The sequence below is a fragment of the Rhinolophus sinicus genome, chromosome 2, assembly GCF_057876585.1.
Source record: "Rhinolophus sinicus isolate RSI-liver-muscle chromosome 2, RSI-T2T, whole genome shotgun sequence".
NCBI lineage: Eukaryota > Metazoa > Chordata > Mammalia > Chiroptera > Rhinolophidae > Rhinolophus > Rhinolophus sinicus.
The window spans coordinates 117,186,733-117,196,312 of NC_142502.1; positions in this window are offsets into that span (position 1 = coordinate 117,186,733).

Consider the following 9,580-nt stretch of genomic DNA (forward strand, 5'->3'; position numbering starts at 1 on the left):
TGCTCAGCCCTTATGAGCATGGAGGCTCAAAAGTTCATGCCCTTAGCTCTCTACCTCTTGTTCTTTGTAAGCTTTCACCCATGTTTCTTGAACAGATGATGGGGTCTTGTTATTTGGATCATGCCATAGTAGGGCTTCTCAAACTTCAATGTTCATAAATGTCACTTGGAATGCTAATGAAAATTACAGACTCCTGGATCCCATTCCTTGATCACACAGAAGCTGGGTTGGGGCTCAGGAATCTGCATTTTAACAGGCACTCCGGCAGGTCAGTGGGCTGAAATAAACTTTGGGAAAGGAAATATTATCCTAACATAACTTTGCTTACTACATACGAGTATGAGGGAGGGGTATTTAATCGTGGAAGATACGAAATAGTACTTCTGAGCAGCTAAAATTTTTAGCTTGTGGCTCTTTGGAATCAGCTCATTATATCCACATCAGCAACTGCATGTGGATATTGTCTAAGGGAAAGGGACTTTTGAACTAAAAACAGGCAGAGATTTTCTACAACTTGATTTGAAAAGGGCTTTAGACAGTATGGTTAAACAACAGAGGGAACATTTTCAGCTTCATAGTGAAGCTGAAATCAGAATGCAGAGTAAATTATGTGTCACTTCAGTGTTTCTCAAGCCAGGGGTTGGATAAATACCCAGGGTGAGTGAAGAGACTGAGCCCCAGAATTCTCATCAGCAAACTGTGCATGAAAAAGGTAAGCTCTTCTCACTTCACTTGTTTCAAATTTCTAGCTTCTAGACTTTGAGACCTGAGATGAAGTACAGATTGGAGAGGACTCTGTTTTTCCCCTCTTTTTAATGTAGAAAAATAATACGTGGTATAAATTGTGGTTGAGAAAAGTTGGTTATTAAAATAAAAACAATTAAGAACTACTGCATTACACTGAAGTATTAATTATGAAATTCTTCCTCAGGTATCTTGAGATCTGCCTTTGGAAAATCCCAGTGTGCTATGTCCTATCACCATGGAGCAAAAATTAATAAATATAGTTATGGTTCATCGCTAATGTGTTTACTAAAGTATTCCTGCCTGTCAGGCACATGGTAGACTTTTACTTCCCCGTCCTCTCGGTGTTGGTAGAGGCCATGTGAATTGCTTTGGTCAGTGCTAAGATACGAATGGAAGTGACATGTGTCAGTTCCAGGAGGAGGCTTTAAGAACCAGTGGACAATTCACAGCGCCCTTTCTTTCTCTTTGACGCTGCACATGGAAATGCTCTAGATGGCAGCTGACCTATTAGCCTAACCTAATGTAGGAAGAAGATGTGGAACAGAGTCCCCAGCCAATCCAAAATGCATATGTACCATAAGTGAGAAATAAACCTCATTGTTCTGTATCATTGAGATTTTGGGGCTGTTTGTTACTGCAGCCTGACCTAGCACATCCTGACTGATGCTGTGGTCATGACAACGGTTTACAGATGGCCTTTTCAAGAATGAGGAGCTCTTTTTATTTTTAATATCCATTGACAAAGAAAATGTGTACTAGTTGATACTCAGAAAGCTACTCTGAATTCAATAATATTTTTAAATAGTTTTATTTTATTAACCATGACTTGCATATATATCTGAAAACTAGTAGTAAATCCATGAGAGGTAGACATCATTGGCAGACAATTCTTTGTGAGCCTATAAATTTGAGGTCCTATAAATTTTAGTTCTTTAGTGGTCACATGAAATAAGCTTTAACCTGGGAGACAAAAGCCAAGAGGTTTTTTGGAAAGTACATCTCTGCCATTATATAACTGTATGTCTTTGGGATGAAGTATTTCTTTCCCTTATGGACTTTAATTGTCCACAAAGCAATGATACGCCAACTGTCCCTTCTATTTCAAAGGGGATTAAATGATAATATGATAAGAGTTTTGAAAATAACAAAATAGATATTTTAAAGTGTATAATATTATTTACAGTCCCAAGTTTGTGTGTCCTCAAATGACTTTAAATCTTTGCCTTAAAAAAATGCAGAAAGAAAATGGTTTCATGGTAACGATATTATAGACTAACTGTGTGACAATTAGATTCAAGTTCATCTGTCTTTTCAAAGTATTGCCTCATACATTCAAACTCAATATCCAAACTTTGAAATACAGGGGAGTAAGCAAAGACTGAACATTATTTCAAGAAATAAAGGAAGAGAAACTAGACTAAGCCGAAGACATGCTTCTAGACTCAAAACAAAATAACCAAGACACAAACTTAAGTGAACTCGTGTGTGTGTATGTGTGTGTGTGTGTGTGTGTGTCAGAAAATACCACTCTGAAAAGAAGAGGTGAATTTGAGAGTAACAATTGATTAAATACATTTTAAAGGGCATAATTTAAGTATTTGATCTTCATGGAATAGAATTTGTAAATGGAAAATGTTAATACATTAACACAAAGAAAGAAATTCAACTACAGGTGGAAATAATCTAGGAAAAGCTAAATTTCCTTGGAATACAAATGTAAGGCCTTAGTCCTTTCATTTTACGCTCCTTGAGGATTTGGTTAGGGTTATATCAGTGACAACGGAAGGAGCTCAGGATTGCTTAGCGAAGGCCTGGAAGACTAGAAAGAGTGCACATTCCCATCCCTGGAACTTTGGTGTTCCCCATCCCCCTTCTGCCATAAAACTTATCTGCCCTTGTGCTCACTTCGGCAGTGCATATACTAAAAAACTTATCTGCCCGTGTCCCAAATGTTTAGGCAATTATTGACCACAATATGTTAAACTCATTCATGCCTAGGAGTCATGGACAAATTTCACTGAACCCTCACCTGGATATACACTTGTGGGAATTGGTGAGAAAAAGAGAAGAAAAAAAAGAAAGGAAAGGAGAGAGGGAAGGAGGGGATAAGGGAGGGTAAGGGAGGGGAGGGGAGGGGGGAGAGAGAGCAAGAGCCGAAGCTCGAGGTTTAGAGACTGGGATGGAAGGAAGCGTAGAGCCATGTGCTCATGCCCAGGCCTGCGCCAACTGTGTTCAGCTGCTGGCTCTGGCCGTGCTTTCCCGCCAGGCACCAGTAGCCCTCCTTTTTCTTTCTGTGCCGTAATAAAACCAGAAAGTGCAGATGGTGAGGCATTAGCTGTCCCTCATGTTTTCCTAAAGCTGAACTAATAACTGTGAATGGCTGCCACCCAAATTACAAACACTTTTTGAGAAGCTGAAGCTCAAGGTCTTTTGGACAATGAAATGTACTGATTTCTGGACTCAGTCCTTTTCATACATTCATTTGGGTTGAACTTCGGGTGGACAATCTCATCTAGCACGGCCCATTTGCTTATTCTTCAGTGTAAAGTTTTAAGTCCAGGAAAAAGAATGCTTTGTATCTGTGAGGTATGTCTTCTTCGTCAGGCTTGCTTGCCTTCCCCTGAATCTCTCCATAATTCCCCAGAGGCAGTTAGCTCAGCCGGCTGTCCTTGTTTCCACCCAAAAAACAGGAGTTTCACTTCTCTCCAAGGCTGGCATTTCTATTTCCAGTCTGGTATGTGCGCAACCAACAGATGTCCCCACTGCCGGTGGAATCATGTGTTTGAGAATCCAATGGCACCGGCACAGCCGGAACAGAAGGGTTGTTACTTCTCCAGAACCTATATGCCCGGTGTGAGCCAATGGCTTCTCTCCAATACAGCATCACATGGCCATGATCATTGCAGGTATTGGCCTTGACTGTTTTAAAATCAGAGTGTCCATTTTTGAAAAATTTGTGCCACATTCTGTCCTACATGCTATCACTACCCTAGTCAGAAGGTGTAGTACTAGATTTCCTTTTGAACACTACTCATTATTAGGCAGATTTGGGAGAAACTTCATGCCCCCTTCCTTTTTTTATCACTCAGCCCAACTGCTTTTTTAAACAATGTGGTAAAATTCCTACAACATAGAATTCATCATGTCAATCACTTAAGCACATACAGACTTCTAGTACAACCACAATATTATGCAACATCACAGCTGTGTAATTGCAGAACATGCCCAGCTGGCTCGTAGAGCCCTTTGCACACCACGATTTGCTGTTTATGGAGGGTGTTGAAAGTGTGTGTGTGGGGGGTGTGGGGTGATCCCAGCTTGAACCAACACATGATCGGCTCCTTTGTTCGGTTGTTTGGTAGGGCAGCTCCACCAGAAATCCACCTGCATGAAGGGCAGAAGTTTCCTGGGTAAGAACCCAGCTAACCAAAGTGAGAGTTGGGGGACGAGCTGGTTCCAGAATCATGTGAGGTGCAAGTTTGTGCAGAGAGAGGTGGGGGTGCTGCCCTGAGCACTGCGGCAACGGCCATCCTTGTCCATCTCTCCATGGCCCTCGGGGCTCCCCTGAGTCCTTCCTCAATAGGGAGAAGGCAGAGGGGAGGGGAATGAGGAGGACGGCTCCAAGGAAACACTGAGTGTGCTTTCACTGGCGGCCTGGGCCAAAGGCAGGCCCGGGGGGTCCACTGGGGGCAGACACAAGAAGCTTGAAACGAAACTGGGGTTGTCCCTGGCAGACTCTTCTGAGGGGCCTGCAGAAGAAGCCGAGAAACTGAGCCCTGGGCACCAAGTGACAACTGAGCAGCCTTGTGGACAAGTACACTGAGACTTCAGTCTCCTTGGGAGTGGCACGCCTCCACGGACAGGGAGCTCCTCTGCGGGAGGGCAACATCTAACTGTGTTTTGTTGCTGTTGTTCTTAGAGACTGGAATGGCCCACAGTAGGGACCAACAAATGGTACAGGAACAAGTGTTTAAAGGTGTGAAGGACTTAGCAAGTTTCAAAGGTCACGTGATGAGTGGGTCTTTCTCCTCTTCTTTTTATGACAGTGAGTATTGGTGGAGGGAGAGGGAACAGGTTATACCATGTTTCCCCAAAAATAAGACATAGTCAGACAATCAGCTCTAATGTGTTTTATGGAACAAAAATTAATGCAAGACACGGTCTTATTTTACTGTAATATAGTATAATATAATATAATATAATATAATATAATATAATATAATATAATATAATATAATATAATACAATATAATATAATAAAGACCTGGTCTTATTTTGCTATAAGACTGGGTCTTATATTAATTTTTACTCCAAAAGATGCTTTAGAGCTGATTGTCCGGCAAGGTCTTATTTTCGGGGAAACACGGTAGCTCCTGTCAGAGACAGAGCATGGCAGCACGCCAGAGGTTACATAAACTCCTCCGTGTATATGGCATGCTGCAGAATTCTTTTTGCTATCTCATTGACAGGAACACAGAGAAGGTTTAACTCCATATATATACAACAGGATTAGGGCCCTATAAGCATTTTATTTGCATGAGGCCACGGGCGTCTGGGCACACGATGTGTCAGTTCTCCCCTGGCTATGATTAGGGAGGCCATGTGAGATGGTTAAGCTCACTAGGCAGACCCCGTATGTTCTGATTCCTGCTCGGCCCCTACCAGCTTTGTAACTTAGGCAAATTGCTTAACCTTTCTGTGCTTCAGTTTACTCAAGTTCTGTAAAAAGGAGATTTATGAGATTTGTGAAGATTAAAAAAGTTACTAGATGTAAAGTGTTTAGACATGTGGGAGACCTAAACATAAGAGTTAGCTGTTATTATTACTGTTATTATCCATTGTGGCTACCGTAAACGTGGGCAGGCCAGCGAGAAGGAAAAAGTGGGGCCAGGGCAGGGGAGACTTACTAGGTCCTGGGATCCTGACTAACGATCCAGGGATGGAAAAAAAGGAACCTTAGTCAGTGACCTTAGTCATTGCTCTTGTTTCTGAAGCCAGATTTTCAGGGCTCTTGAGTCCAACTCAGAAGGAAGAAAAGTACAGGGTGAGGTCTAGGAAGGAGTGTTAAGAAGGAGAGCCCTTAGGGCCAGAAACTCTTGTTTAACCGGAAGAAGCAGTGCCCCGCTCTGGGGAGGTGGTACTTTCTCCCCCACTCAGGACTGCCACAGTGCATAGCCCCAGCCTTGGTCCTCCAGTGTCAGAAGAGATAAGAGGTGCCATGATGTGTGGAAGGAATGGCAGGGAATCAATTGGCTGCCACATGATGGGGGAGAAGGGCAGGTTCATCAGTCAGCAGAGAAGAACAGCAGTTGCTTCAGAGAGAGATAGGGAAACTGGGATACTGTACAGGGAGCAGTGGAGATGGACCTTGACAGTGTCCATCATTAGGAATGGTAGGAAGCAAAGACTACTGGTGGTGATGTAATGTAAATAGCTTGACTTTTTTTCCTCAGGCTGGAGAAAGCATGAGAAACCCAAATTGCTATGCAACTCAGCAGGATTCCTTAAGTTCCCCTGTGACAGGAGCTGAGGCAGGGCTGATGTTGTAAATAGCAGGTAAGACCTGGGCCAGTGATGGAACACTGGGATCTGGTGTCTTTCCTTCCTTGTACCAGAGGCAGGTGATGGCATTGTTTGTGTCTTTCCCAGACATTTCCAATCAATTCTCCACGCTATCACTTGTAAAGGACTCCCAAACAGACCCCTGAGTTCTTTTTTAGTTTATTTGTTTGTTTAAGAATACAGATTATTTTATAGTACCTTGTACGTGCTAAATGACTTTGACCCATTGCTTATCTAAATGTAAGACAGAGCTTTCCTCAGTGGGAACAATTACAGCAAAACAAGAATGATAATTTGCTGTCTGCCCATTGTGTCTGAATGCCCACAAAAAGCTTTGATCAATTTGTAAGGTTCTCCTTAAACACATGCAAAGAGTAGAGAAACAGCATTATTATTAATTTGATAAATTATTCAAGAAGCCGGTACTCATTAACTACCACTCTGGTGATTTCCAGTTTCACATTTGTTGACTTAAAAAGCCATTTCCTGACTGAGAGCTTAATTTTGAGAAACTGCAAAACTGTTACGTTCTCCAATCATGATTGGGAGGATGAGCTCAAATGTTGTCCTTTCTGTGTACCTCTGCTCTCTTCCTTCCGCAATCCAAGATGGCACAGATACAATGTCAGTTTTCTGAGACGGAGGCTGTCCTTACCTAGGCTGGGTTTGTAACTGCCAGCTGATACTGTACAAAACCAAGTAAAGGTCATTTCCTGCTACTTCCTTTTGAGGAGCTTGTCCTTCTGGGCTATCGACTGCATGTTTGTGTCCCTCCAACTTTCATATGTTAAAACCTTAATCCCCATGTGATGGTATTGGAGGTGCACCTTTGGGAAGTGGTTAGGTTTATTGGAGGTCACGAGGGGGCCCAACCTGATGGAATTAGTGCCATTATAAGAAGAGAAAGAGACTAGAACCCCTGTCTGCTCTCAGCCCTGTAAGGACACAGCAAAATGGTGGACGTCTACAAGCCAGGAAGTGGGTTCTCACCATACCCTGGGTCTGCCAGCACCTTGGCGTTGGACTCTCAGCCTCCCGAACTGTGAAAAATGAATGTCTGTTGTTTAAGCCATCTTAGTTTGTGGTGTTCTGTTATAGCAGCTCAAGTTGACTAACACTCTGTCAGCAACCTTTCTCTACCCTGAAACTTGGGGGGGAGATTTATAAGATCAAGGTCTGTACCACTTCTGAGAACATCTCTTTCCAGAAGCTCAGAGAGCGTCACATACTTTGAAGGTCTGACTGTGAGTGACACAGTGCCCTCCCTGTTCCCCACAGCATTCTCCTCTCTGTTCCTATGTGCTCATCGGAAGCAGCACAAGGGGAGTAACCAACTGTTTGGTTGAATTCACCAACCAAAGGGGCCTGTAGATCCCAAAGCAGAGGAAACCCTTTCAGTCACTTTCGAGAGTAAGAGGCATGTGTGTGTCCCGTGCTTCAGAGATGATGCCATGCTCTAAGCTGACTTGACATCTTCTTCCCTGATGCACATATAATTTCTGGAAACACGAAATCATCATTTGATAACACTGCTGGCAGGTTTTTAACTGTTTGTGTCTTGGTGAAGACTTTTAATGTTGTATTTATACCTCAAGGCATTTACTGAAAATGATGTTGTTAAGAAATAAATAAATAAAAGGTATAAATAGTGCTTTCTGGATGGGCTGTATATGACCATGCTGTTTTCTGACAACGCTAGTTTCTTGCTTTCCAGTACTTAATGAAATTCAGAGCTGTTTTATAAAACTGGGCTTGGGTTAGGCCTTTATGCACTGTATGAAGTATCTGTATACAAAAGTCATGAGTCTAAATGTCTAAAATGCGTACATATTTGAAATAATGTGAAATTTAAAAAAATGGTTAACTTGAACCTTAAAATTTCAATTCTGAATGGCACTTCTTTGCCAGGCCTTTTCAAAATTCATTAATCAGAGTATTTCACGTCCTGGTTTCATTGATCTTTTTTCAGCCCCTCTCTTGCTTCCCCCCAGTATTCCAGGCTACTCTTGTTACCAGAGAATATTCTTATTTTTCCACATCCCATCCCTTTGCTCATGCTGACTCTTCTTGCCTAGAAACGTTCGACACTTTCTTACTTGTGGATCCCAATTCTAGTCACAGACTATAAAAAAATAATAAAGGGAGCCCCTTTAAAATGGAGCTGGAGCTGTCATGCCAGAGAAACTGCCTGGCGTGACTTAATGTCTCAAACCTTGGAATGTTAAAAACAGAGTAAAATGACCTTTGTACTGGGCTTAAAGCAACCTGTGTCCGAAAAAACTATTTGCAAAGATAACAAGAAAACAGATATTATGACTGCTGGATTGATGGCTACTGAGCTGAAAATTCAAAACATTGTTTAGAATTAACATCACACTGTTATGTTACCTGCACCAGTAGAAATGTCTTCCTTCTACTGATGTAATTGTTCCCTTTCTCTTTCTCATAAATACTCATGGCCTTTGTCTCTTAATCGGGCCACTATTTGGTTTTCTGCCTGAATCAATGCTTCCCAAATAGCTATTCTTATTGATCTCAAATATTTGCTTGCTGCCTCTCACTTTGGAAGAACTTTTTTTTTCCTTTTTTTAGGTTAATGAGACTAAAGGTTTTAGATTTTTACCAATCCCTCAACTGACTTTGATTTCTCCCTTCTTTGTGCTTAGGCTCACCTGACAGAGTTATATATAATAAAAAAGCAAACAGATCATATCACTTCCATGTTAAGAAAGCTCTGTTGACTCTCTGTTGCCTGTGGTAGGTAGCTCATTTTTCCAGGCTTCATTTACCTGTGAGTAGAGATGGGGAAATAATATCAACATTAAAAACCAAATCTTGATAGAGCTGAGATGAGCACCCCACCTACCCACAGAGAGTACCAGCCCCTCATGCCGTTTCTTCTGTCCCAAGTACCTGAGGGAATTCCAGGGAGGCTCCCACATAGCTAAGACACCCCAAAATGCCCCAGACTATTTTCTTTAATAACAGCACAGTGTGCTTTTATGTCTTTTCAGTGCCTCCAACATTATATCATATGCTGAGTTTCTAAAAATTCTTGGACTATGTGGATGAGATCTTGTGTATCCTGTATTTCTCACCCAGCCTGGCATGGTGTCCTCATACACAGCAGGTACATAGTAAACATTTGAGCTTTCCAGTAGTATAAGGATTCTTTGACTTATTTTTCTTTAGGAAGTGAAAATAATACATTTTATTCTCTCAGAGGAAATAAAAAATGCTTCATTATGATAACTTTGATAAGAGGACATTA